Source organism: Hyperolius riggenbachi, chromosome 9 (assembly GCF_040937935.1).
Source record: "Hyperolius riggenbachi isolate aHypRig1 chromosome 9, aHypRig1.pri, whole genome shotgun sequence".
In the NCBI taxonomy this organism is placed as follows: Eukaryota; Metazoa; Chordata; class Amphibia; order Anura; family Hyperoliidae; genus Hyperolius; species Hyperolius riggenbachi.
The window spans coordinates 176,907,057-176,934,141 of NC_090654.1; the positions used below are offsets into that span (position 1 = coordinate 176,907,057).

The window sequence follows — 27,085 nt, forward strand, 5'->3', positions numbered from 1 at the left end:
TTGTGCAATTATATAGCGGTGACACCTGCCTCAGGGCTATCACCAACTGTCCCTCAGTGGAGCTCACAATCTATTTTCATCCATAGTCAGTCATTGACTTATGTATTATAGTCTACAGTCAATTTGTTTTTTGGATGTGTAAGGCAACTAGAGTACCCGGTAAATCTCCATACAGATAATGCCCTAGCCCAGATTTGTAGGGGGGACCTGGCGTGGCAAGGCAAGAGTGCTAATTCACTATGCCACTATGCGGCCTTGAATACATGCAGTCTTATTAATTGGAGACATGCACTGAATAATTATAAAAAGTATAAATGCACAGCGTTGGAACTAGAGTCGCTCATGCTTCTATTGATTGTCACTGTTGCTCTATACTTGGAAGTACCCAACACTTGCCATTTGAATTTAAAGAGAACCCGAGGTGGGGATCGTACAAAGAAATCTATACACATAGGCTAGGTCTGGCTATAGTGCCCAGCCTCTGTTGCTAGTCGAATCCCCGCTAAGTCCCCCCTGCGCTCCGCTCTCCCCCATAAATTACAGCCGCGCTGGCGACACGCAGCGTGTCACAGCGGGCTGTATTTACCTCACTAGTGTCACTCACGGCGCTCCCACGCCCCCTGCAGAGCGCCGGTCCCCGCCCACGTCCCTTTCCTCGCCGCTGATTGGAGGGAAGGGACGCGGGTGGGGACCGGCGCTCTGCAGGAGGTGGGGGAAGCGGCGTGAGTGACATTAGTAAGGTAAACAATGCCCGAGAGCGCGGCCGTGATTTATGGGGGAGAGCGGAGCGCAGGGGGCACTTAGGGGGGATTCGACTAGCAACAGAGGCTGGGCACTATAGCCAGACCCAGCCTCTGTGTATAGATTTCTTTGTACGATCCTCACCTCGGGTTTTCTTTAAAAAAAATTGAATTGTTTGATGTATTTTTGGATGTATAGTCAGATCTGGGTATAATCAGGGAAGACATTTTTATTTTCCTTCTTGTGGAGTGAGAGCAATAATGAATGGGGTTTTCCTTACCTGCTTTTCTTGTGTTTGCAATCTGGCAATCTGTTTGTGACTCCTCCCTTCACATGTGGATTATACATGTCTGCTGCTGAACCCATTTACCACATCCTATTGGGCTTTTAGTCTTTCCTGAGCTTTTTTGGAAGGTACCTGGAACTTACTCCTAATGTCTCCTACAGTAGGCCTATTGCAGGGTTTAATATTAAGAGGGCATTATGGTGACCATTAACGATACAATCCTTTGGAAGATCAGTCGATCAGAAACAATCATTTGGGCCTACTAATGGAAGGATAGCCACTATCCAATTCTATCAGACTAATGGAATCAATCAAAAAAATTGATTAATGGGATTGTTTTTATGATCAAATGGATGGAAAGGTAAGTGCCTGTTTTTAATCTTAGGAGGTGGGGGCGGGGGCGGCTCTTCCCGGCGCTGGCCACGCTGGGGGGTGCACCCCCCAGCCTACCCCTCCGGGGTGCTGCTGTATGGTTTCCGAGCGGTGAGAGGGCTCGGGACCCCGCGGCCCCCCGTTTGTATGGGGGCATTGGGGAGCCTCCACGTGGCGCTCCTGGATAGTGCTAATGTAGCATGAAGTAATGCCTGCAGCCTGCAGGGCAACCGCTTTGCATTGTTAGTTTTAGACCCTGTATATATTGGCATGCAAAATCAAATGCATATTTGCATGAGCAATGTCTCATGATAAGCCAATTAGGTAAAATTTGCAAAGCCATGATGCACACATTTCTCTTGTTGTACTGCAGTTTTACTTCTTTAGGACTAGTTCCAGTTCACTTTAAATCCTAATCTCAGACAGGCTACTAAATATGCAGCTGAAATCCAGAATGTGCAGGACAAGGTCTTTTGCCTTTTACTTGTATTTAAATGGCATAGTGATCCTGCATCCAAGGCCTGATTTATACTTTTAACACCCCTAAGCCAAGGATGCTGGGGCTCCCCTTCCACGTACAGCAGTGCCCCTCCCATTCCATGTACAATTCCCTTGTCCATGTGTAGCATCAGTACAGCAGGCCCTTTTTTCATGTATAGCTCCCTTGGGCATCAGCTTCCATTTTCATGTGCTGTTCTCCATTTGCAGTCTTCTCTATTTAATGTCCAGGTGCCCCTTGGGCTGCAGCCGCCCAAGGGCCGGGCCTTTGCGGCCTTTCTAGAAATATGGCCCTGTCTGCAACCTCTGTATGTGCATGACATGGTGCTGCTAGCGTTGTCATATGGGGGCATGGTGCTGACTATATGTTGTTTGGGGTATACACAACATGCTGCTGCCCATATGCAATTATGCCAATCATGCTAACTCAAGCATCAGCAGCCTAAAACACAGAACATCCTTTAACAGTGCTGCTACAAAAATACCTGTTTTAAAACAAAATTTTAGCCTCAGAATCTTCATTGGGCATGAACAAAAATTTGAGTAATCTGCTTCAGCTATCAGATGGTATATTTAGAGCTATGCCTGGAGCTGTGCCATGACTGGACTTTAATTATGCAGCACAAAATCAATGTGAATATAAGACAAAACTTGTATGCTTATTTTATTTTACATCAGCTTCTTACATGGCAGAGAATCAAGAGAAACATATTGTAGTTTTTTTAAACTTGATAATGGCAAACATTGGGAACATTTCAGTATCAGGGCTGCCACAATCTGTCAATCTGTACACATACATTATTTTGCTGTTCCTTCAGAGGGTGTTGGTATCACTGCCTGGGATAAAAACAAAAACAGAAAGATTAAAGAATTGCCAGTAAGCTAACTGTTTTTATATATAGGAATATAGACAGTTGCCTACTTACTCAAGTTACAATGTTTCAGAGATACAAAATTATTCTACAAAAATATACGGTAATGTTTTTTATTACATACTAGCTGATGACCCAGTGTTACCCGGGTATGGATTTAGTTGTTGTTGGCTCTGCCTACTTTTTCTAAACTTGACATTTCAGTCACTCACTGACCAAGTTTATAAGCTTTGGGGTCCTTGGCTTCAATGATTTGTATTTTCCCATTGGAATGAAACAAATTTAATTGGCTGCTTGTGGCTCCACCCCCTTTTCTGAATTTGAAACCCAGTCACCCAATGACCAACTTGAGGCCTCTGCCATTAACTTTTTAAAGTGGATCGCAGCTAGTGGAAAGAACCTTTTTAGTAAGTACCTTAAAGGAGTCATCAGACAATATTATATGCCCCCGATCTACATACCCAGGAGTTCCTCCAGCTCCTTGCAGCTGAAATGTCCCACTCCGCAACTCCGCTCTCAGAACTACTGAGTATGCACAGTACGCTGTGGACAATGTGGACTTGATTGACAGTGGCGTTTCACGCAAGTTCAGTAAGGACGACCTCGAGGTCGGCCTCTGCACCGTGAGGGGACCCCAGGCCAATGGCTGAGAGCGGCGTGGGACATGTCAGCTGCAAGGGGCTGGAGGAAGCCCCAGGTAAGTAGATCGGGGGGACATAATATTGTCTGATGACTCCTTTAAAGGGTACCCGAGGTGACATGTGCCATGATGATATACTGTATATACTCGCGCATAAGCCGACCCGCATATAAGCCGAGGTACCAACTTTTCCCTCAAAAAAATCAGGAAAAAGTGATTGAGTCGCGTATAAGCCCCCTACCGTATTCCCTAGCTCCCTCATCTAGCTTGATGTGCTCCCAGTCTGAGGGAAGACCTCAAAACCTTAATCTGACTAACCAAATGTCTCCATAAACACATGCTTGCAGGGCCGGATTTACCATAAGGCACTCTAGGCACGTGCCTACAGGCGCCTGATTGGTCAAGGGGCGGGTTTATGTAATGTCCCCTTTAAATTTAAGACTGAAAAAACGCAATAGCAGCCGCTTGCGTCCTTATTTACATCATAACCCGGCGGTCGTGGCCGTAACTACAGTAAGGGGCGGGCCACGGGCGGCTAGTAACACAGACAGATACACAGTGTCATTATGCCGCTTTCCCCGCCCACCGGCCGCCATTTCCATGCCTGCACGCAGCGCTGCAACTTGAGTGAACAACAGCTGCGTGCATAGGCGGCGGGGGACAGTGCGATTGTCCATCTGCTGCCCGCTGGGCTGGCCGGGAGTTTGAGGACCCACGTGGGCGGCCAAGGCGAGGCGGGCATCACTTACTGGCAAGTCGCACAGACTTAGCCTGCCTGCGCCGGTGCGCCCAGAGCCTGATGGAGAGGGAATTGGGGATAAAGAGGAGAATGATTCAAGCGGCACAGCACAGGTAGGCTGCAGGCAAAAAGGTCCGCCCCGCCCCCTCTCCTAAAGCAGCCAACCAGCATGGCTGTAGTAAAGGTAGCCAGGCAGTCTCCGTGGTCCACACCTGGAAAGGCTGAAGAAGCATGGGAAGTTCACTGGCCGGCTTCCTGAAAGTCGGCCCATGCTGCAGTGTCACAGTCTGCCGATAGCACCGCTGCCAAGTTCCTGCAGCAGTAAGAGGAGGACAGACCAGCTCAGCTGCGGTGCTTGATGGGATGTCAGTGAGCAGCAGTACAGCTACAACATCAAGGTTATCCCTGTTCCTCATCACTGGTCTCTACCCATCCTCCTGTTTCCCTGCACTGGTCTCTACCCATCCTCCTGTTTCCCTGCACTGTCCTCCCCATCCTCCTGTTTCCCTGCACTGTCCTCCCCATCCTCCTGTTTCCCTGCACTGTCTTCCCCATCCTCCTGTTTCCCTGCACTGTCTTCCCCATCCTCCTGTTTCCCTGCACTGTCCTCCCCATCCTCCTGTTTCCCTGCACTGTCCTCCCCATCCTCCTGTTTCCCTGCACTGTCCTCCCCATCCTCCTGTTTCCCTGCACTGTCCTCCCCATCCTCCTGTTTCCCTGCTCTGCCCTCCCCATCCTCCTGTTTCCCTGCTCTGTCCTCCCCATCCTCCTGTTTCCCTGCTCTGTCCTCCCCATCCCTTAACTTCGCTGCTCTGTCCTCCCCACCCCCAACTTCACTTTTCTTTCCTTCTCATCCCCAACTGGTCACTGGTCTGGCCTCATCCCCCAACTTCAATGCTCTGTCCTCCTCATCCCCCATCTTCACTGCTCTTTAATCCTCATCTTTCACTGCTCTGACCTCTATCCCTGCCTCTCAGCAGTTTCATGATTGTACAGTCTAATCCCTGCCTAATATCACTGATCTCCAGCATTTTACACCCTAATCCTTAAAAAAAATATTCTAAACTCTAATCCATGTGTCATGTCACTAACTGCCCATTGGCTTTTACACTCTAATCACTGGTTAATGTCATAATTAGTGACAGGACACAGCGATTAGCGTGTAAAAACCTAAGGAAAGTTAGTGATGACGCATGGATTAGAGTTTAGAATATTTTTACTTGGAGGTGTGGCCTGTGTTATGGGGCAGGGTTTAGGGCACAAGAACACCTGTGCCTACAGGCTCCTGAGTGGTAAATCCGGCCCTGCATGCTTGTATAGACTGCATGTTCTTTCTGATAAAGGGACAGAGAGGCAAGTGCTCTCTCAATGTGAAGGAGAGAAAACAAACCCCCTATTGCCCCAAGCAGGTTTCTGCTGGATCAGGTCGGATCCCAATCTGCATCACTGCACCACTGCATCACTGCCGAACTTGCTAACTACCGCCCAGTGTCACTTCTTCCATTTGCATCTTAATTACTTGAACTCCACATTCATGCTGAACTAAGTCAGTATTTATCTGCAAATTCCTTGCTTGATCAGTTCCAATCTGGCTTCCGGCCAAACCACTCCACAGAAACAGCCCTCACCAAAGTAGCTAATGATCTCCTCACAGCTAAATCCAAAGACTATTATTCCATACTCATCCTTCTAGATCTGTTATCAGCAGTCGACACTGTCGACCACACTCTACTCCTACAGATCCTTTCATCTATAGGAATAAAGGACCTCTCTCTCTCCTGGATATCTTCCTACCTCTCTGGAAGGTCTTTCATTGTTTCTTATTCAGATCAGGCCTCCTCTTCACATGCTCTGTCTGTAGGGGTACCTCAAGGCTCTGTCCTCGGTCCCCTCCTCTTCTCCATCTACATGCACGGTCTTGGTAACTTAATCAGCTCATTTGGTTTCCAATACCACCTATATGACGACAATACACAACTGTACCTCTCTGCCCCAGACCTTAAAGGGAACCTTAACTGGCGAGGAAAAATTAATTCACTTACCTGGGGGCTTTCCCAAGCCTCCTGCAGCCGTCCGGTGCCCGCGCCGGTCCTTCGGTGCCCTCCGGTCTCCCTCCGCCGCTAAGTTTCGTTTTCGGACGACTGCCAGTCGTCCTCGGGCCTCTTCCGCATTCCTCGTCGTAAATTGCAGTAAAGCGCGTCCGCATGACGCCAAACGTGTCATGTGCATGACGCCAAACGCGTCATGCGGACGCGCTTTACTGCAGTTTACGACGAGGAATGCGGAAGTGGCCCGAGGACGACTGGCAGTCGTCCGAAAACGAAACTTAGCGGCGGAGGGAGACCGGAAGGCACCGAAGGACCGGCGCGGGCACCGGACGGCTGCAGGAGGCTTGGGAAAGCCCCCAGGTAAGTGAATTAATTTTTCCTCGCCAGTTAAGGTTCCCTTTAACTCCCTCCTCACACGGGTTCCCGACTGCCTGTCTGCTATTTCCTCTTTCATGTCCTCTCGCTTCTTAAAACTTAATATGAATAAAACTGAACTAATAGTCTTTCCACCATCCCTGTCCACCCCTTTGCCTGATATTACAATACATGTTAACAACACGTCTATAACATCAGTTCCCAAAGCACGGTGCTTGGGGGTAATATTTGAGTCTTCTCTCTCATTTACTCCTCACATTAACTCCCTAACCAACCCCTGCCATTTCCAACTGAAAAACATAGCACGTATCCGACCTTTTCTCTCCCATGACACAACCAAAATGTTAGTACATGCTCTTATTATATCTCGATTGGACTATTGCAATATATTGCTTGGTGGACTTCCAACTAACCGACTAACACCGCTCAATTCTGTACTGAACTCTGCAGCTCGACTCATTCATCTCTCCTCTCGCTCTTCCTCTGCTGACCCTCTCTGTCAAGCTCTTCACTGGCTACCAATTAATGAGAGGATTCAGTTCAAACTCTTAACCCTAACCTTCAAAGCTCTCCACAATCTCTCTCCCCTGTACATCTCCTCACTAGTCTCCAGATACCAACCCAACCGCACTCTCAGATCTGCACACGAGCTTCTTCTATCCTCTTCTACAATTTCCTCTTCACATTCACGTGTACAAGACTTCTCACGTGCCTCACCCCTTCTCTGGAATGCCCTTCCACAACACATCCGCCACTCTCCCACCTTTGAAATCCTTAAACGCTCCCTCAAAACCCACCTTTTCCGACAAGCATATTCTCTAGCTTAGGCCATGCACCCACTAAATAACCTAATTGTGCACTGCCTGTACATATACTGTATACATCCCCACCTCTTGTTTCCACCCCATTCCTTTAGATTGTAAGCTCGCAAGGGCAGGGCTCTCACCCTTTTGTGTCATGGACTGTTATTAATTTAATTGCTTGCACACTGTTAGACATTTTTACATTTTAGTCATCATGTTAAATCAAATTGTAATCAGCAGTGCTGTATCTTGTATCAGTGTTCATATTTGATGTATATCATTGTCTGTATCATTATGTATCCCTTGTTTGTCTTCTTACATTGTACAGCGCCACGGAATATGTTGGCGCTTTATAAATAAATAAATAATAATAATACAGTCTTGAAGATAGCTGGCTTTGTCAAAACATTCATCATAAGCTTTCACTTGTGTGGAGTAATCCCCAGACAGCATGGCAGTGACCTGCATTTAAACTCTACCAATAACACATGTGTATATCTGTTTATATGAAACAATAATGTCACAAATGTAATAATTAGTGTAGCAATCCTGCACTCATCCATGTTTCCTTTCCCCCCAGCTGCCCCCCGTGTCCGTGCCCCCCATTTGCAGCAAGATGAGGACTAGAGATAAGAAATAAGAGATCTGACCTGAGCCCCAGCAATGGTCATTAGTACAGCTGTGGTAGAGTGGAGCCAAGTAGCAGCATCTCTTGCAGGGCCCAGGAATTCCCTTCTTTTATGCTCTCTCTGTCTCAAGACGCCACTAGATGGTGTCATAGATATGTGTCACTGACAAGAGGGTCAGAGAAGAAGGGAATCCCTGGGCACTTGACTCTGCTACTCGGCTCCGCTCTACTGCAGCTTCACTAATTACCATTGCGGGGGAGAAGAGGGGAATCCCCGGGTACTGCAAGTGATGCTGCTACTCGGCACTGCTCTACAGCAGCTGCTCTAATCACCTTGCTTGGGCTCAGGTCAGACTTTTTATTGCTTATCTCTGGTCCATGCTGCAATGCAAATGGGGGACACGGACACAGCAGGGGGGAATTAAGCACCACACATGTGCAGTACTGCTATACTAATTACTAATTACTCGGAGGACACAGATCACTCTGTGAGCAGAGCGATCATTAGAAATGTGGATATGACTCGCGTATAAGCCGAGGGGGTAACTTTTCAGCACATTTTTTGTGCTGAAAAATGTGGCTTATATGCGAGTATGTACTGTAGACATGTGTATGTACAGTGCCTAGCACACAAATAACAATGCTGTGTTCCTTTTTTTTCTTTCTCTGCCTGAAAGAGTTAAACATCAGGTATGTAAGTGGCAGTTCCTGTCTGAGTCAGACTACAGTGTGACCCTCACTAATAAAAAATTACAACTATACAACACTTTCCTAAAAAAAATGGCTTCTGAGAGCGGGAAAGATATAAACAGGGTCAATAGTGCATAGATTTTAGCTCTGGCATACTTCAATGAATGTGTCATTGAGCAAAAGCAATAAAACTATAAAAACTTAAAAAGTAGATTTAAATATGAAATAAAACTGTGAAATATCTTAAAAAGTCATTTTTAGGAGAAGTAGAATAGATACAATTATTTATTTAATTTGTTTATTTACACCTCGGGTATCCTTTAACTATTTCACATTCCTGGACGTGAAACTCACGTCCAGGAAGCCATGTGCGCTCCTGCGCGTCCACGCGGCCGATCGCGCGCGTGCACGCGCGCGATCGGCCGGCGGTTTGTTAGCCAGTGAATCAGTGAATCGGGCAACGGTGCCCGATCACTGATTCCTCTCCCCCGCAGAAAAAGCAACAGCTTCTCTCGGAAGCTACGCTTTTTCTGCCTCCTATGTCGCTCTAAGCGTACGTGGTACGCTTAGAGTGACGTCACTGTAAACAACTCATGGCTGCCATCTTGTGGCCAAAAAGTAAACTACATCTAAATGTTAAATAAAAATAAAAATACACATATATTTACAAAAAAAATACAATTTCAATCCCACCCTCCCAAAAATACCCACATAAAATGTTTAATTAAAAAAAAAAAAAAACATTACAATTAAAAAAAAAAAAAAAACACAAATATTTACCTAAGGGTCTAAACTTTTTAAATATCTATGTAAAGATGAAATATTTCTTTTTTTTTTTTATTATAAGCTTGTAAATAGTGATGAATGCAAAACGGAAAAAATGCACTTTTATTTCCAAATAAAATATTGTCGCCATACATTGTGATAGGGACATAATTTAAATGGTGTAATAAACGGGACAAATGGGCATATACAATACGTGGGTTTTAATTATGGAGGCATGTATTATTTTAAAACTATAATTGCCGAAAAGTGAGAAATAATGATTTGTTTCCGTTTTCTTCTTATTCTTCCTTTTAAAATGCATTTACAGTAAAGTGGCTCTTAGTAAAATGTACCCCCCAAAGAAAGCCTAATTGGTGGCGGAAAAAACAAGATATAGATCAGTTCATTGTGATAAGTAGTAATAAAGTTATAGGCTAATGAATGGGAGGTGAACATTGTTCGGATGCATGAAGCGAAAAACGACTGAATGCGAACTGGTTAAGGACCCTTTTAGTAAGTACAAAATTAAAGAAATGAAAAAAAGTAAGAAAAGACAGCTTTATTCCAAAAATATTTAAAACAAACAGAATTAGTTTCACCAGTTCTGGTTCTGAAGCCAATCTAGCATAACAAGGACAGCTAATGTGACATTTTCCCTTAAAACTTCTCAGTAATCTCATTAGTAATGGTAATTAATAAAATCAAACTGAGAAAAAAATAAACTTTCATAATGTTGAAGGGGAGAAATAATAGAAGCATAACTTTCAGGCTGCGTTTCCAAAATCAAAACATACAGAGTTTTAAATAGCACGTACTACCTGAGGTATCATGGCAGATTCCGCTGATGATGAGTCCACCAGACGCCCGTATCTCACCTGTAGAGGAAATATGGCTCATGGATGAAAAGTGGCAGTTTTGTCTATGGCAATCATTTTTCCAAGAAAGATGGAAAGGGTAGAGATGAATGAAGTTCTAACACAGATAAAAAATGTAAACAAAACTAAATCCTAGCATAATATGCTGATTTGTACTGAGAAGGAGAATGCAAGTCTGTGGGCATGCTAGGGACAGATTGTTCAGGATTATCGGCCTGCGCAGGACAGATTGCTGTCCCCATCCCCGCCTGACCCCAACAACTTTTTACATATTTCAGCAAGGCTTGGTGTACAGAGGCGCCAGAGTAGAATAAAAATGTTTAAAAACCGTCTAAAAGAGGGGGATGTTCAGGTGGACTTACCTCCCTCAAAAATATAGAACTCAATTGAGTCACAATATATCAATACAAAAAAACGTTTTATTTAACTCCACTTAGTGCAACGCGTTTCGCAGGTGTGGTCCTGCTTCATCAGGCAAACAGGAGTATAACTCAATGGGTCTAGATGCAGAAGTGAGCGCCTCTGTCCACTTCTGCATCTAGACCCATTGAGTTATACTCCTGTTTGCCTGATGAAGCAGGACCACACCTGCGAAACGCGTTGCACTAAGTGGAGTTAAATAAAACGTTTTTTTGTATTGATATATTGTGACTCAATTGAGTTCTATATTTTTGAGGGAGGTAAGTCCACCTGAACATCCCCCTCTTTTAGACGGTTTTTAAACATTTTTATTCTACTCTGGCGCCTCTGTACACCAAGCCTTGCTGAAATCTTGATTCCACCCTCGGTGGAGGGGTGCTACCCCGTTTCCTATCTACAGAGAGCGACATCTTAATAACCTGAGTGGGGTCAGGTTCTAATACTCCCCACCTGCATTTGAAGTGGTTGCCTATGGGTAACCCATGTTTGTGAGTATATCTTAATATTTTGTTTTAAACCACAACCAACTTAACAATACTACACCATATTGGGCTCTCGATTTCTCTTTGTTCTTCCAAGCACAACTTTTTACATATCTCCACTTTGTCTCTATCAACTTTCTGTTTGTCTCCTCTAATTCCCACAACATCAATTTCAGCTTTCCATTTTTCCGTAATCTGTCACCATCCATTGTCTATGTGTCACTACCTGTCCCCATCAAATATTTATCCATCACTACCCGATCACAATGCAATTGCTATCCACACCACCCCCATTCTCATCCCTATGGCTGTCTGTGTCTCTCACCCTTCATGTCATGTGCTTTTAGTACTGTGCACTATGTAACATCGCATCACAAAAAGAGGTGCTGCACACTCAGCATTGCTGCACACTGTTCTGCAGTGCTTCTGCTCTGTTGGCATGACATCCAGGAAGCATGCACACTGCATCTGTGGTATGCCAGCAAAGCGCTGTGCTAAAGCAGGTCCTACTACTAATGTGGTAGTACCGATGCTCCATATTAAATCCCCACAATTACATCTACCATCCCTGACTAGTACTACAGTAATGAGCACGATATTGTACTTGTCACCACAGATTCTTGTAGTAGACAATGGGCATATATTTCTCCTCTCTGGTGAAAAGCCAGTTTAGGCGTGATAAGTTTAGGCGTGATAAGTTTAGGCATGATAAGTCTAGATAAGTTTAGATCGCGCGCAAAGTCCCGCACGCAAAGCAGCGCCATTAAACTCTATGCGACGTGCACCAGACTTTGCTAGCGCAAAACTTTTGATCAGCTGTGCACTGCTGTGCTAACCCAGTTGGTGCTTAAACTTATTACGCCTAAACTTATCATGCCTAAACTTATCACACCTAAACTTATCACACCTAAACTTATCATGCCTAAACTGAGTTTAGGCGTGATAAAGGGCTTTTCACCAGCGTGCTAACTGTTAGCACCGCTTTGTGAATCAGGCCCATTGTATGTATACCTGACTTGGTGACAATTGTATTTATATATACAAAAGTGTAGTTCCACTTAAAGTTATTATAAAAGTATGGAAATAATAAAAAGGAAAAATATAACAAACCCTTATATTTTGGTCATTGTCAAGGTCATTGTCATCCTCCTCAAGGCTGCATCTTCCAGCAGGACAAGGTCCATCACCACCTTGTTTCCTTCCTACTATGGCCAGGAAACCAGCCCCCTCTGACTTTTTCAGAAATGCTAAAAGAAAGGGTAAACCTTGGATAACTTACTGAAAATAATATACACATTGTGTGTTCTTCTGTATATATTCATATTCATATCCTTCTCCTTATTCATATCCTTACATATACTGTACAAGAATAAACCACCCCCTGGCCCTGAGGAGTTTACAATAGACTGGCCCAAAGGAATAGAGTCATAGACATTTTATGTTAGCTTTTGTGTTCATGTAACAACTCATTTGTGGGATAATCTCCATCACTTTGTTTATCAGCACAGAGGAGTCTTATGTAGCCCTTCTGCAATTATATATATTTTTTATTATTATTAATAATAATAATAATAATAATGATAATTGCAGTATTTGTATAGTGCCTTTCTCCTGTCCGGCTCAAAGCGCTTTCGAGGCAGCCACTAGGGCGCACTCAGTAGGCAGTAGCAGTGTTAAGGAGACTTGCCCAAGAAACTCCTTACTGAAATAGGTGCTAAAATAAAGCAAATTTTATTGTGAATTTTGGATTTTTTGAACAGGGTAACATTTCCTTATTGGGAAAAATACACGAAAGAACAGAAAAATACAGGCAGTGTCTATTTACATTAATACTGTATGCTCATATACAATCCATTAACAAACTGCACCTGCATGTGCCTAAGGGTTTGTCATCCAGGTCAATCCTTTCCCACCCTGGATCCCCCCTTCCCTCCCTTCCCTGCCACTTCCGACCAGAGTTCCTTGAAAGGCCTTATGGTATGTCCAGTCTTCCCAGAGTGCCAAGCAAGTATTCTGTTATATACCATTTTGTGTACTTGAAGTGTTCCATCAGATCTTTAATTTCCTGTTGGGTATAAACCTTTAATATAAAGAGTTTCCACTTTTTGAAAAATTACTTTGTTTTCTTATCCTTGTGGTTTAACGTATTAAGTTTATCCAACTGATGAAGGTGCATGAGCTCTTTCTTAACATCCCAGAGCAAAGGAATACTTGAATATATCCACTTATTGAAAATCACTTTTTGAGGATTACCCTCCACCTCTGGCTTGGATTCCTCGTAGTTGAACAACAGTAACAAAAGGAGCGGTGCCAATCAGGGGCGTACCTAGAAATCCCTGGGCCCCCTGCAAAAAAAAAAATCCGCCCCCCACCCCCAAGGGCTCGTTTAGGGACTTTTGGGGGCAGGAGGGGTCGCAGCATAAGAGGAGAGTGTGGCAGATTGGTGGCAAGGGGGGAAATTCCCCCCCCCCCTCCCTCACCTTGGGCTCTCCTCTCAGCGCTCCCCCTCCTGAAATCATTGGTGGCAGCGGGCAGACAGCAGCAGCGGTGGCGGCAGGATGATACATTACCTCCTTCTCGCTGGAGGACTTCCGTTCTCTAAGAGCAACTTCCTGTTTACATAGGAAGTTTCAAGAAGCTCTTAGAACGGAAGTCCTCCAGCGAGAAGGAGGTAATGTATCATCCTGCCGCCAACGCTGCTGCTGCTGCTGCCTGCCCGCTGCCACCAATGATTTCAGGAGGGGGAGCGCTGAGAGGAGAGCCCGAGGTTAGGGAGGGGGGGGGGGAATTTCCCCCCTCCCCACCGATCTGCCACACTCTCCTCTTATGCTGCGACCCCTTCTGCCCCCAAAAGTCCCTGAGCGGGCCCTAGGGGGGCCCCGGGCCCCCCACGACGGCAGGGGTCGCATCCCCTATTGGTACACCAGTGGTTCCAATTGGATTTTACACGTTTGATATAACATAACACTTTTTTCCAAAATTCTATAACTGCTGGACAGCTCCACACACAGTGGAATAAGTCTGCGTCAGGATAGTCACATTTGGGGCATTTTGGCGTATAATACACTGGTGTGTTCTTGTATTTAATGTTGAAAGCGTACTTGGCTTTATGAATGAATTTGAGAAGAGATTCTCGCCAATTTTCCCCAACTATTAACCTATGGACCACTTTATATCCCTCAAGAATTTTATTTGGGAGGTCATCACCTGATATATGTTTGGACCAACTGGATAAGTTATTTGCTGCTTTTTTGGAGACGGTTAATTGTTGGAGGTCTGTCTGAATCGTGGACAGTGATATTTTAGATACATGCGGGGCTAGGAATTCATCTAGTTTGTTTAGTATAGTTAGTTTTCTGAATTGCATCCCCTTACTTTCTAGGAATGATCTCAACTGGCCATAATATAAGAAATGATGGCGCAGAATATAACATTTAGACCTGATACCCCCAAAGGGTAATAATTTACCTGCTTTTAGATCCAGTAATTGCCCCAACCGATGAATTCCTCTGTCCTGTCATTCAAAAAAACCTCCATGGGCTAAACTTACTGGGAACTCCAGCAATCCACATAAAGGCATACATTTAGAGATCGGATAGGGCATGGTAAAAGTTTTGCATAGCTCCCTCCAAGTCACTATGGTATTATTTAAAATTTTGCTGCTTTTACATTTTGATGGTAGGTGCCTATGTGATGTGTGCAGCGAACCAGCTAGGGTCCACGGTTCCGCATATGAGGACTCAAGATCAAAATTAAAGTAAATGCTTGAATTGTTGATCCAGTCCCACACATGGCGAGTAAGGCAAGCTATATCATAACGCCTAATATCAGGTATAGCTAGGCCACCCCATATTTTAGGTAACTGTAGCTTGGAGAGAGCTATTCTTGCTTTGCCCTTCTTCCACAGGAAACGAGTAAATGCTCTGTAGAGATCTTTAACATCTGAATGTTTCAAAAGCAATGGAATCGTCTGCAAGGGATAGAGCAATCTGCCAAAGGACACAGATGTGAGTAGTGAAGCGCGTCCCATTAAATTGATGGCAGGTTTTCCCAATTTATTAATTGACGTTTGATATCTGCTATCAGTAGGAGGTAGTTTTGAGTATAGAAGAGATGGATCCTTAGAAAATGTAATTCCCAAATAAGTTACCTGTGAACAAATTTTTACGGGGAGGTGGGTCAAGTTTGTTTTAGGAGCCAATTTGGATAGGTACATTGATTTGCACTTAGAGACGTTAAAATTAAATCCACTTAATTCACCAATTTGCCCAATTATTCCCAATGTCTGTTCCAATTGGGTCAAGGGATCTTGCAAGAATTGCAATATGTCTTCGGCAAACATGGCCTGTGATACCCTATGTTCACCAATATTAATTCCCGCAATATTTGCCTCAAGGTATCAAGTCATAGGCTCCAATGCTAAGTTAAAGAGCAAAGGTGCAATTATATTATTATTAAGGATTTATATAGAACCAGCATCTTCTCTGGCACTCTGTAAATCAAGGATCAGATCTTGAATTGTATCCTTTGTATGACTGGTAGTAAATATTTTATGTGGCAATTTCCTCCGACAAATTTAAAAATGGACTAAGTTAAATTAAGATCCAACCCCTGAGCGTAACGAGAGGTCTGAAAAAGAGGTTGTCTGTTTCATTCATATGATGTCTGTCTGTCTTTCCACCATTGCTTTCTCCCTCTGCTATAACCCACTGCCCAATGCTTGCCAATTGTTTCTCCTGCAAAATCTTGTTGCTGCTCCTTGTCTGTCTGCCACTGCGTTCTTCCCTTGGTACTTATCCCTGCAGTGTACACTGCTGGCCTCTGCTCTCTGCTGGCTCTCCCCCCCCCCCCCCCCCACCCCCCATTTCAGTGTATACCTCTCTTTTTCTCTTCCGCAACCTCTGTCTCTAATTCTCATTCTCCATCTGTTAAAGTGCCCATTAACAGTACAATATTTTCATGACAAGCGATCTTTTGACACAATATTTATGATCAAATTGTAGAGAAAACAGTACAGTGTTTAATGAAAAGCATTATAACATTTTTTTGGGACGATTGGAACTGAAAACTACGTCAAGCCGAAGGTTGGATTTTAGATTTGTATCTGAAGAGAGAAAATACCCTAACTGACCTTTCCTTTCAAATTACTCTTGATCGTAAAATGTGCATTGAAACATCACATCTGATGAAAAAATTGTACTGCTAATCTGCACCTTTACACCTTTGTCTGTTTGAAAATTCACAGGAAACCCATTACACAGGAATTAGCATAAAAGTAATAGGTGAATAAAGAGGAATCAGTTCTGAATTGCTTGATAAATCTCTTCTTTTTCCTTCAACACTGGCTTCTCTTACCTCTGGGAACTTTAGAATCCTGTTTGGGTGCACAGTGGACAGCAGGTATGATCAATGAGATGCACATATTTGTGAGTTTATGCAAATATATGTAAAATTGTATGCAAATATATGCAGTTTCAGACTGGATGCACACATAGCAGAAACGCTAGCATTGCGTGAAATGGAAGTCTGTGGGCTGCAGGAAAAAATGCATATAAAAAGAATATATGCGTTTTCTATGCATTTTCAAAACTGCGTTTTTAAAAACGCTGGTTTTGTTGCATAATATTCATAGACACATGAAAAAGCGCACATGATGAAAGTCAATGGGAACGAAATGGTATGCATTTTTTTATGCATTGACATGCGTTTTTATATGCGTTTCCCCAAAATATATTTTTTTGCAGTATTTTTGCTTCCTGTTGTCTTCCTAGTGATTTGCATAAATGGAAATATAAAAACGCTTGGAAAACGCATGCAAAACGCATATGCGTTTTGTATATGCAAACCGCAAGCACATTAAAACGCACACAAAACGCAATCGCAAACGCACCAAAACACACTAAAAATGCACACAACATTAACATTAAACATGACATAAAATGCAGCCTTTCACACTATGTTCTGTGTGCTCCCAGTCTGAAAATGGATCAATCAAGTCCCACCCAAGTTTAAATTGATTGGTCCATTTTCAAGCTGCATTTATTTGCATAAAAATGTCCATATATTTTCATAAACTCAGAAATATTTGCATCTCATTGATTGGATTAGAGCAAAATCTAGGATTATTTTTAAATGGCTATGCACTGTGGGACATTCACCTGGGAAACTATCGATATCTCCCTGACTGGAAATCATTCATATTAATGCCTTGTCTAGATTTCAATCACATTTCATCAAAAATGGATTAAAACAATAAGTGGTGAATATTTAAACAGAGTACTGTGGTACTTAATCTTAATTGCTTTGCTAGGCTATTGTATATCATGTATATAAATTAATTCATTGTAAAAATATCTGTATCTTAAAGTGGAATTAAACTCTGTGTTTCAAAATACAAATGAACTCTTTATTGATTAAAATGTATGTAAATCATTGCCTCCCAGTAAATAATTATTACACAGCCAGGAGAATGTATCTGTTTGAACCTGCAGTCCTTTATTTCTGAAGCCAAGAAAAAGGAAGCCGATTTTTTTCAACGATTTTGATATTTGTAGCGACTTAGGAGTGATTGCGATTTTTTGAACAATTATAATTTTCGGAGAAGAGTGATTTCAGACAGATTTTGGAGAAATTGCATTTTTCATGCAGACCTAAGCTCAAGATGGATGCTGATCTAGGATGAATATAAAGAAACGAAACATATTTACCATGGTACCAGGCTTCAGACACAGGAAAAGGTCTTACAAGTACAGCATATCTATTATGAGGGTGGCAAATAATGTTTTTCTTTATTCATCATGTATAGAGTTTAATCCCGATTTAATCAAACAGTGATGGCTTACAATAAGGGTTCCTATAATCCATTTAAAAAAAATATATAAACACTAGGTTTCACCGTGGTTATGTCCATGGTGCGTTAAGGTTTCCGTACATTAGTCGATTCTCCACTGATTGATCAAGAAATTGACTTTATTGGGCAATCAACAACAGTGTGGTCCATCCAAAGTCAATTGACTAGTGGCTGACACACTGCAAGCAAGATCCTATGAAATTCTTTTTCACTAACTGAGCTGAATGATGTTGTGCCTCTATATTCTGAAACCAAAAATCGCTTTGATCAAAATCATGAGAACAATAGAAAAATCATTACAATCGACCGATATTTTCCATAGTGCCCGATGGAGTAAATTGGTGGATTTGATCAGATATTGAAACATTTCCATCAATCTAGTGGAATGAAAAATAATCTACCGTATAGAATGGTTGATCCAGCAGAAAAATCGAGTAATGTATTGGCACCTTTACTGTTCCCCAGAATACAGGTCCAGAGTTAATCACAATCACTTCTAATTGCAGTTTTTGGTGGAACAACCTTAAACAAATACTAAGAAAACGTATAGCATAAGTATGCTTAAGGGGCCCATACACTTACTGATTTTCCCGCCGATATACAGCCGATTCAATCACTGTGATCGAAATGGTTGTGAAAACGCTGCGCAAACGCTGACCGAATGATCGATTTCCGTCCGAAATCGATCGTTCCCGTCGATTCCCGTCGATCTGCCCGTGCAGAAGATTGCCGGCGGTGCATCGATAGCGGCGTTTGAATGCCCGACAACCGACGCTAGAGGCAATACATTACCTGATCCGGCCGGTGCGAGTCCCCGCTGTCACCGCTGCTTCTTCTCTGCGCTGGGCTCCGAGTCCGGCAGGCTTCACTTCTTCCTGTCCCAGCAGGAAGTTTAAACAGTAGAGCGCTCTCTACTGTTTAAACTTCCCTGGACAGAAAGTACAGTGAAGCTGGAGCCCAGAGTGGAGAAGAAGAAAGCGGAGACCGGGGGACTCGCGCCGGCCGGATCAGGTAATGTATGCGGGGGCCCGGGGGGCGGCAGCAGCGGCAGCTTCACAGATGGTGAATCGATGTCATCCTGAAATCGATTCACAATCTGTTTGCAGTAAAGGCAGCCATACGATCCCTCTCTGATCACATTCGATCAGAGAGGGATCTATCTTCTATCTGTTGGTCGATCTGATGGCAAATCGACCAGTGTATGGCCACCTTTAGTCAAACTCCCCAATCAATCATTTAGCTGTTATCTATTATTATCTTATGAATATCTACAGTATTAGTAATTCTGCCTCACTGAGCAGATTTAACAACCCCTTGCCTGCCTATTGTTTACAAACATTTCTTTTCTTTTTTTACTCAAATTTTTATTGAGAAGTAATTGCTTATAACAATATAAAAGGCACAGTGTGCAAATATTAAAAAATACTCATGTACAAATAGTATAAAATATCATTTAAGAAAAGAACATCTTTTAACAGCAATAATAGACTCACTGGGCCTGAGTCCAGAGCTACATATATATAATTTTACATTGCCTATCTCAAAGTGGGGAGACTGCAGGGACCTAAAATCCCCAAACATACAATCTCTCCAAATGATGCAGACTCTGAAATAGTAAAATACCCAGAAAACCTCTCAAAGGTAATGTTTTAAATTTTATACACAGAACCGAAGGAGAGATATAGGGAGAGAAGAGAAAAGAAAGGAAAAAGAAATAAGAAAAAGAAAAAAAAAGAAAAAAGATAGCAAGAAGGAAGGAAGAAGAGTCTTCCATATATGCTTTGATCACTAGAAAGCACTGCTTATTTTGCATTCAAATTCCCTTGTCATGATTTCAGCCCACGAACAGAGGAGATCTTTCCCACACCTTGTTAAATCTATGGATATTATCTGACATTTGGGCAGATAGATATTCTAATTTATAGACATTTGCAACCCTTGCTAAAAACTCTTGTTTTGTAGGGCACCTAGAATCTTTCCAATGATAAGCAATTAAATATCTTGCTGCTGTCAGATATAGTGATTCACCAATCCTTGGGTATGTACTCTAATTTTTGGAATAGGTTTGCCCAGAGCCAGGCCCGGATTTACCTCACAGGAGCCTATAGGCACAGATGTCCTGGCACCCTAGACTGTACCCTCCATGAACCTACCCTCCATGAACCTGCACCCGCCAAACTGCACCGCAAGTAAGCTGGCTGCCCCAGCTGTCACTTCTCCCTTACTTCCCTTGCCCCTCATAGGTAGTTACAGGTTCCCCTTAGTATTAGATAGCCAGAGCTATCTTCAGTATAAAGTAGCTAGAGGAAGCTCAATATTATATAGCTAAAGGTGGCTCTGTCTGCAGGGGGTTCTTGTCAGTGGAATGCCTAGAGCAGGGTGAGTAACCTCTCATTTGCACTCTTATCAGGACTCTGAATAGGGAAGAAGAGATGGAGTTGCTCAGGGAAAGGAGTGAGCCGCCTTTCCATCATCAGGCGCCTGTAGGCACGTGCCTACAGTGCCTTATGGTAAATCCGGCCCTGCCCAGAGCACATATCCAAGGATCTTTAGGATTTTACAAACATTTCTACATTAACAGCAATCTGTGTGTACATCAGAAATCCTGTAACTGTCCTCTGCTACTCTGATCACTTATCCAGGCTTTTCCTAAATCCTTCACCACTGTCCACTGCTGTTTGTTACAACATAACTTACATATATGTGTTCTCTACATAGGCAAATGTAGGGGGGATTACAGTTGTCCAGAATCCCCATTTAGACCAGGGCTGGTGCAGTGTCTGGGGACAGGCACAAGATGAAACACCAGAATATCTGCAGGTATCCTGCAGCTCACACCACTTTACCCTTTCTTTCCCTGCTACAGTTGACTTTGGATGTAGCAGCAGTGTGTGTACAGAGCATGGAGCAGCTCTGTAGAACTTAACAGAGTCAGATATGAGCACAGCCCTGTGCCCTGCTGTGTGAATGCTTCACTTTCCCCTTCATTACTAATGTGGGCTGTCCTCATTATTATCTGTATTCAAACTGCTCCTGATCATCCTGTTGTAGATCGAGAGCAGATTGGACATTTAGGAAATAATTGTCAGATCATATCAGTCGGACGGGAAATTGCATTATGTGTACCCAGCATGATGTCCTACCATATTATTATACTGTATTTATGCTTGGCTAAGGGAGACTTTTCAGGAATCCCCCCCTTGAAAACCCTGGGCTTGCCCCTGCTCTATAGATGTCTGATCAGTGGTCAGGGCACATATTACAGGGCACATACTGCAGTGGTTAGGGCACATACTACTCAGTGGCGTCGCAACAGGGGCTGTAGAGGTTGCGACTGCATCAGGACTCTTGGGACAGAGGGGTCTTGGGGGGCCCTCCCTCAACTGCAGTATTAGCTCTTTATTGGTCCTGTGCTGGCAACAATCACTTCTATAGATGATTTGATAAGTACTAATCATTAAGGAACTGTTCCCCATCCCCTTCTTGCACCTGACACTGTAGTTGTATTTGGCAGGTTTTGGTGTGTCATATTATCATGTATAGAGTGCTTGAAGGGGCCCAATGTAAAACTTGCACTGGGGCCCATTGCGCCTTAGCTACTGAGACTACTTGTATATAGGCACCAGAGGTCCTCTGATCTCTTTAGGGAGCAAAACAAGTTATTATCTGGCAGCCAGGTTTAATATAGCATAGCAATATATGTTAAGACACATTGCCCTCTCAAAAGTAGACTTACAGACAACTGTGCTGTGTGCACCTTACCTGAGTGTGCGATGTGGAAACAAATGGCATAGCAAACACTGAACACCAAGAAAAGTCTCATGTTCTCCTATCTTCAGATCGCCTGCAGGTTCATTTATACATTGTAACTGGCTGCATGTAAGCGGCATATATATGTAAGAAGCCGCGGTGTGGTCTGCCAGGCACTCTGGGATTATACTGTATTATGTTATCAATACTTCTCTACACACAAAGGACCATCTGTTTCAAGATTAGGAATGGATTTCAGAGCTAAAACTGACTCTTCTTCATTTTGATCTCTAATTAAAGTATTACAGAGTTCAATATTTTTCCATCAAGTACAAGATTAACCATTGTATCTTACATCTTTATAAACATGTCCCCTTACTAACCAGTGTCTATATACTGGGCATAGTCTATAGACACGAGTGTTTAAAGTGATTCATGAACTTTCTCATACATGGAAAGGGTAATTAAGTTCCGCAATGAAAACATGCAAACACCAAAAACAGGTGTGCACATACATCCCCCAGAGCCTAAAGGAGGTAATTACCCCCACCTCCTTGAGCACTCGGTTGGAAGCACTCGGTTACCAAGCTGAAACCATCCAAGATGGAGTTTTCTCACTGATGCTTATATTACACTGCAAATTGCAATACAATTTCAATTTGCAATTCCGATTTGCTATTTTCACTGGATGCTAGCAACACAAGAAGAAAAACGCAGCATGCAGGACTATTTAAAATGGCATCAAAATCGGAATTGTATGGAAAATTGCATTAAAATCGGATACTCGGAAAATTAGAATATTGTGCAAAAGTCTGTTTACTTCAGTAATTTAACTTAAAAGCTAAATATATGAAATAAACTCATTACATGCAAGGCAAAATATTTCAAGCCTTTATTTGTTATAACTTTGATTGTTATGGCTTACAGCTTATGAAAACCCCAACATCTAAATCTCAGACCATTGGAATATTGTGAAAAAGTTCAATATTCTAGGCTAAAGTGTCAGACTCATCAGCTAATTACTCCAAAACACCCACAAAAGGTTCCTATTTCATACATACGTATCATCTCTTTAAAGTTGAATTATTGAAATAAATGGACTTTTGCACAATATTCTAATTTTTCGAGTTTCACCTGTTGTGTGAAAGAGCCCTGAGTTTCAGTTATTCGCAATGCCACACTTTTTGCCTAGACAAAGACAAGACAAGACAAATAACATTTATATTGCGCTTTTCTCCTTGCGGACTCAAAGCGCCAGAGCAGAGCAGCAGCCACTAGGGCGCGCTCTATTGGCAGTAGCAGTGTAAGGGAGACTTGCCAAAGGTCTCCTACTGAATTAGTGCTGGCTTACTGAACAGGCAGAGCCGAGATTCGAACCCTGGTCTCCTGTGTCAGAGGCAGAGCCCTTAACCATTACACCATCAGCCATACTGTACAGAATAACAGGTGAGGATGGGGGGCAGATGCATTTACATTAAAGCAGGATTAAACACTATACATAATGAATAAAAAAAAAAAAACATTATTTGGCACCCCTCAATAAATGTATTGTACCTGTAACACATTTTTATGTGTCCAAAGCCTGGCACCAAGGTAAATACTTTTCTTTTCTTTATATCCATCTTGGGTGAACATCTGAGGTGCATGAAAAAAGCAATCGCTTCAAAATCACTCCAAAATTGCTTTAATGCCTGGTATGCACAGTGCAATTTCCCTCTCACATCGACAGGAAATCTCCCTTCATTCAATAATTTCCAGCATGTCCAATCTGCTTCCGATCGAGAAAAAGATATATTTTGAGATTAATGTACAAGCACCTTGGTCTAGAACTACAAATGTTATATGCTCTGTCTATTGCCTGATGAAGTGGAATCATACCTGCGAAACGTGTTGCACTGCACTTTGGAGTATGTAAATAAATACATTTTTGTTCAACATTATCAACAGAATCTTGTGTCTGATTGAAGGACGTACGTCCACCATTGCCTTCTTTTTAACATTGTTAGCTAATTTTATCCTTTTATCGCTTCTGTCTGCTTATATACCCTTGGTGGAGGGGTGTTACCCTTTCTTCCGATCTACAGAGAGCGAATTCTTATTTCTGAGTGGCGACAGGTCACAGGACTAATCTCCCCACCTGCCTTTACAGGGGTTGCCTGGATGGTAACCCTGGTTTGTGAATAAATTATACTTGCTTTATCATATTCAACTTGTTGCCAGTACATACTACACTATATTGGCCTCTCGGTGTCCTCCTTTCTTTGTGTTTCTTTTTGAGATCAGTACTGCATAGAATCGATCCCTTTCTCAATCAGTAGCAGATCAGACATGCTGGAAATTATCGAACAACACAAAATTTGCTGTCAATCTGAAGTGAAAATTACATAGTTGGTACCATGCATAAAGTCACTACAAATTCGTGAAGGCAGGAAAAAAACGTAAAAATCATGATTGCTGAAAAAACGACTTCCTCACCCACACTTACTCCTTTTAGGCGTAATCTAAAAACTCACCTCTTCAGGCAAGCATACTCTCCTACCTAGGACACTGCCCACTGACCACCATTTCTACCACTCCAAACACAGCTTCCTTTTACCTACTGTCCTATACCTTAACATTTTAGATTGTAAGGCCTTTTGGCCAGGGCTCTCTTCCCCTTTTGTCTCACAATGCTATGTTATTGGCGTACATACCTCCCTCCCCTGTGTAACAATGTTGTTAATCAGTTCACTGCATTAGCTGGTATCCATTCTTGTTGTGTATTAACTGTTGTATTGTTTATTTTGCATTGCTATTCCCTGTATGCTGTTGTACAGTGCCACAGAACATGCTGGCACTATATAAATCAGTAATAATGATAATTAGCAGTGCAAGCCTGCATGGTTTATAACAATGGGTGTCACTCTGCAATGGAGAAAAGGGCATGGGGGTTTGAAAAAGCCTCCTACCCTTTGCGGGTCACTCTTGTCCAATCTTATGGACAAGAGGCTGCTTCCAACTGAGAGCTCAAGGAAGTGGTGGTAATTACCTTCTTTAGGCACTGGGGAATGTATGGTGGAATGTGTGAGCCCCCTTTAATGATAAAGAGAGACCCAAATATCAGCCTCCTCTCAGTCAAATAGGTGAACAGGCTCATTTTGACATCATGCTAGTTTTTTTTTTTCTATAAATGGTTAACAGTAAAACTTTATTTGAATTAAAAAGAATCAGAATCAGAATGTTGTGTATTTGCCAAGCACAACTGGGCCGTGCACCGGAATTGGATTTGTCAAATACAGGACTCAAGAGTAGGCGGTAGGACACACAATAACAGCAGTAAGCAGGATACATTGCTGAGGCAAACATTAAATAGACAGTTAATCATTAATGGCAACCAACGACCAGCAGCTGCAGCCCTATGATTTCACATTGATGACCCAACTTGACATTTTCAGTGTATTTTAAAAAGAATGGTTAAAAAGATCTCTGTCTTTTATTTTATTTTTATACGGACTCCTGTATTCTCCAGTCTTCTTCTGTATACATATTATTATTATTATTATTATTATTAATAATTGTATTTATAAAGCGCCAACATATTACGCAGCGCTGGACATTAATTTAGGTTACAGACAATATTTAGGGGTGACATACAGCAATAAGACAATACAGGAATACAAGAAAGAGCAGATCATGCAGCACAGTATGAGTACCAGGTAATGCTTAGTCAGTCACTGGAGGGGAGCATGGAGATTAGGCAAGTTAGGTTCACTCAGATGCATAGCATGGGTTTACAGTAATGGAGGTGCATGATCAGGTAGGACACAAAAGGAGGAGGACCCTGCCCAAAGGCTTACAATCTAGAGTGTATCCGGATCCATATATTTCCTCAAATCTGTATACTTTGATCTTCTGATGTTATTTTCCTCTTTATACTGTCTTCTTCCAATACTCCATCCCCACCGCTGGTGCATTGTCAAATAGCTTAGGCTATGTTCACACTAGGCACGGTTGCAGGACGGAGCCTGCGGTCCGTGATCCTAGCAGTCCATGGACCTAGCCAAACCTGAACGCAATCGGATCCATGCTGCTTTTTGCAGCATGATCCGTTTGCGTTTTGGATGGTAGGGGTAGCAGGCAGGACGGGGGTAACTGCAGTTAGCGGGGAGGGAGGACATCGCCCCCCTCACCTAGGTCCCCTGTCCCCACTACCCCCTCCAGCTAGTTTCCCCTAAAGTTCTTTCAATGTAGAAGAGTTTGGGTGAAGACGGCTGCTATTTTTAACATTGCTATCCGGGTCTCCAGGTTTTATCCGGTTTAAAAAATCGAGACACAGATACGTTTCCGGACATAGTGTGAACTAGTCCTTAGGGTTCTCATGTGACAGTACAGTTCACATGCTGCTGAGGTAGTTCTGAGTTGTGGTATCACCACCATGCAGACCACAAAGCCCTGAGATCCTGTTATCAGTGCAGTAGGGGCAGGGATGGGGTAAGCTGGCTTCCTTTGCATAACAGGTGGAGTACAGAGGGAGAGGAGTAATCTGCTGACACATTGCTTCTGGCTGCAGGCAACCTGCATTATGCAGATTCTCACAGAGCCTTATGTGTTATCATATTTAATATAACATAGATAATTGGTATGCTGTGATTTACCAATGCATTAAAATGGGATTATACTAAGTCTGCCAAACACAGAATTCATCTCTTCACTGGAAAACACAAAGTGCGATTTACTTCTAAAATATCAGAAATTAAAGAAGAGTCTCACACAGACTGATCTGCGCAGAGACATTGTATATCCCTGGTTATCCCAGCAATAGCATGCTAAGCAGAGCCCACTAGATGAAAACACACCAACTGCCTTCTTTATCCTCTGCTTTTCTGTTAATATAAACTTGCAATTTGATCAGTTTCAGCAGATGCATCCTTTCAATGATGCCAAGTCTACAACCCAAAAGTAAAGGGAATATTTTATATCACAGGCATACCATTGTCTGAGATGAAGGATCGGCTTCATCCTGTGTGGCAAAGTGTGTGACTAGTCTAGTACTATTTACAGAGTACAGTTTACATTTTCATGATTAAAGTATTGTGAGCTAAAATCAGGTGCCAGGAGGTTTTGATTGATGCCCATTTTTGTGCATATGACAATTTGAGAACTATATTTATGTTCTGTGATAATCACACCAAAGGCCTATTGCATGTAGAGCTGCAAATTAGGCAGGCATCACCGCTGCTAAAAAAATAAAGCACAATTAACCCTCCAGTGG

The 27,085-nt window shown here is 42.8% G+C and overlaps 1 long non-coding RNA gene across 1 annotated transcript; it reads right to left on the bottom strand.

Annotated features, from left to right (window-relative positions):
* Positions 1–2,590: 2,590 nt before the first annotated feature.
* LOC137531784 (uncharacterized) lies at positions 2,591–26,668 on the bottom strand. The gene is made up of 4 exons (XR_011023750.1): positions 26,584–26,668; positions 12,345–12,481; positions 10,276–10,332; positions 2,591–2,734 (listed from the first exon to the last, which is right to left on the bottom strand). It is a non-coding gene; the product is annotated as an uncharacterized lncRNA (long non-coding RNA).
* Positions 26,669–27,085: the final 417 nt, after the last annotated feature.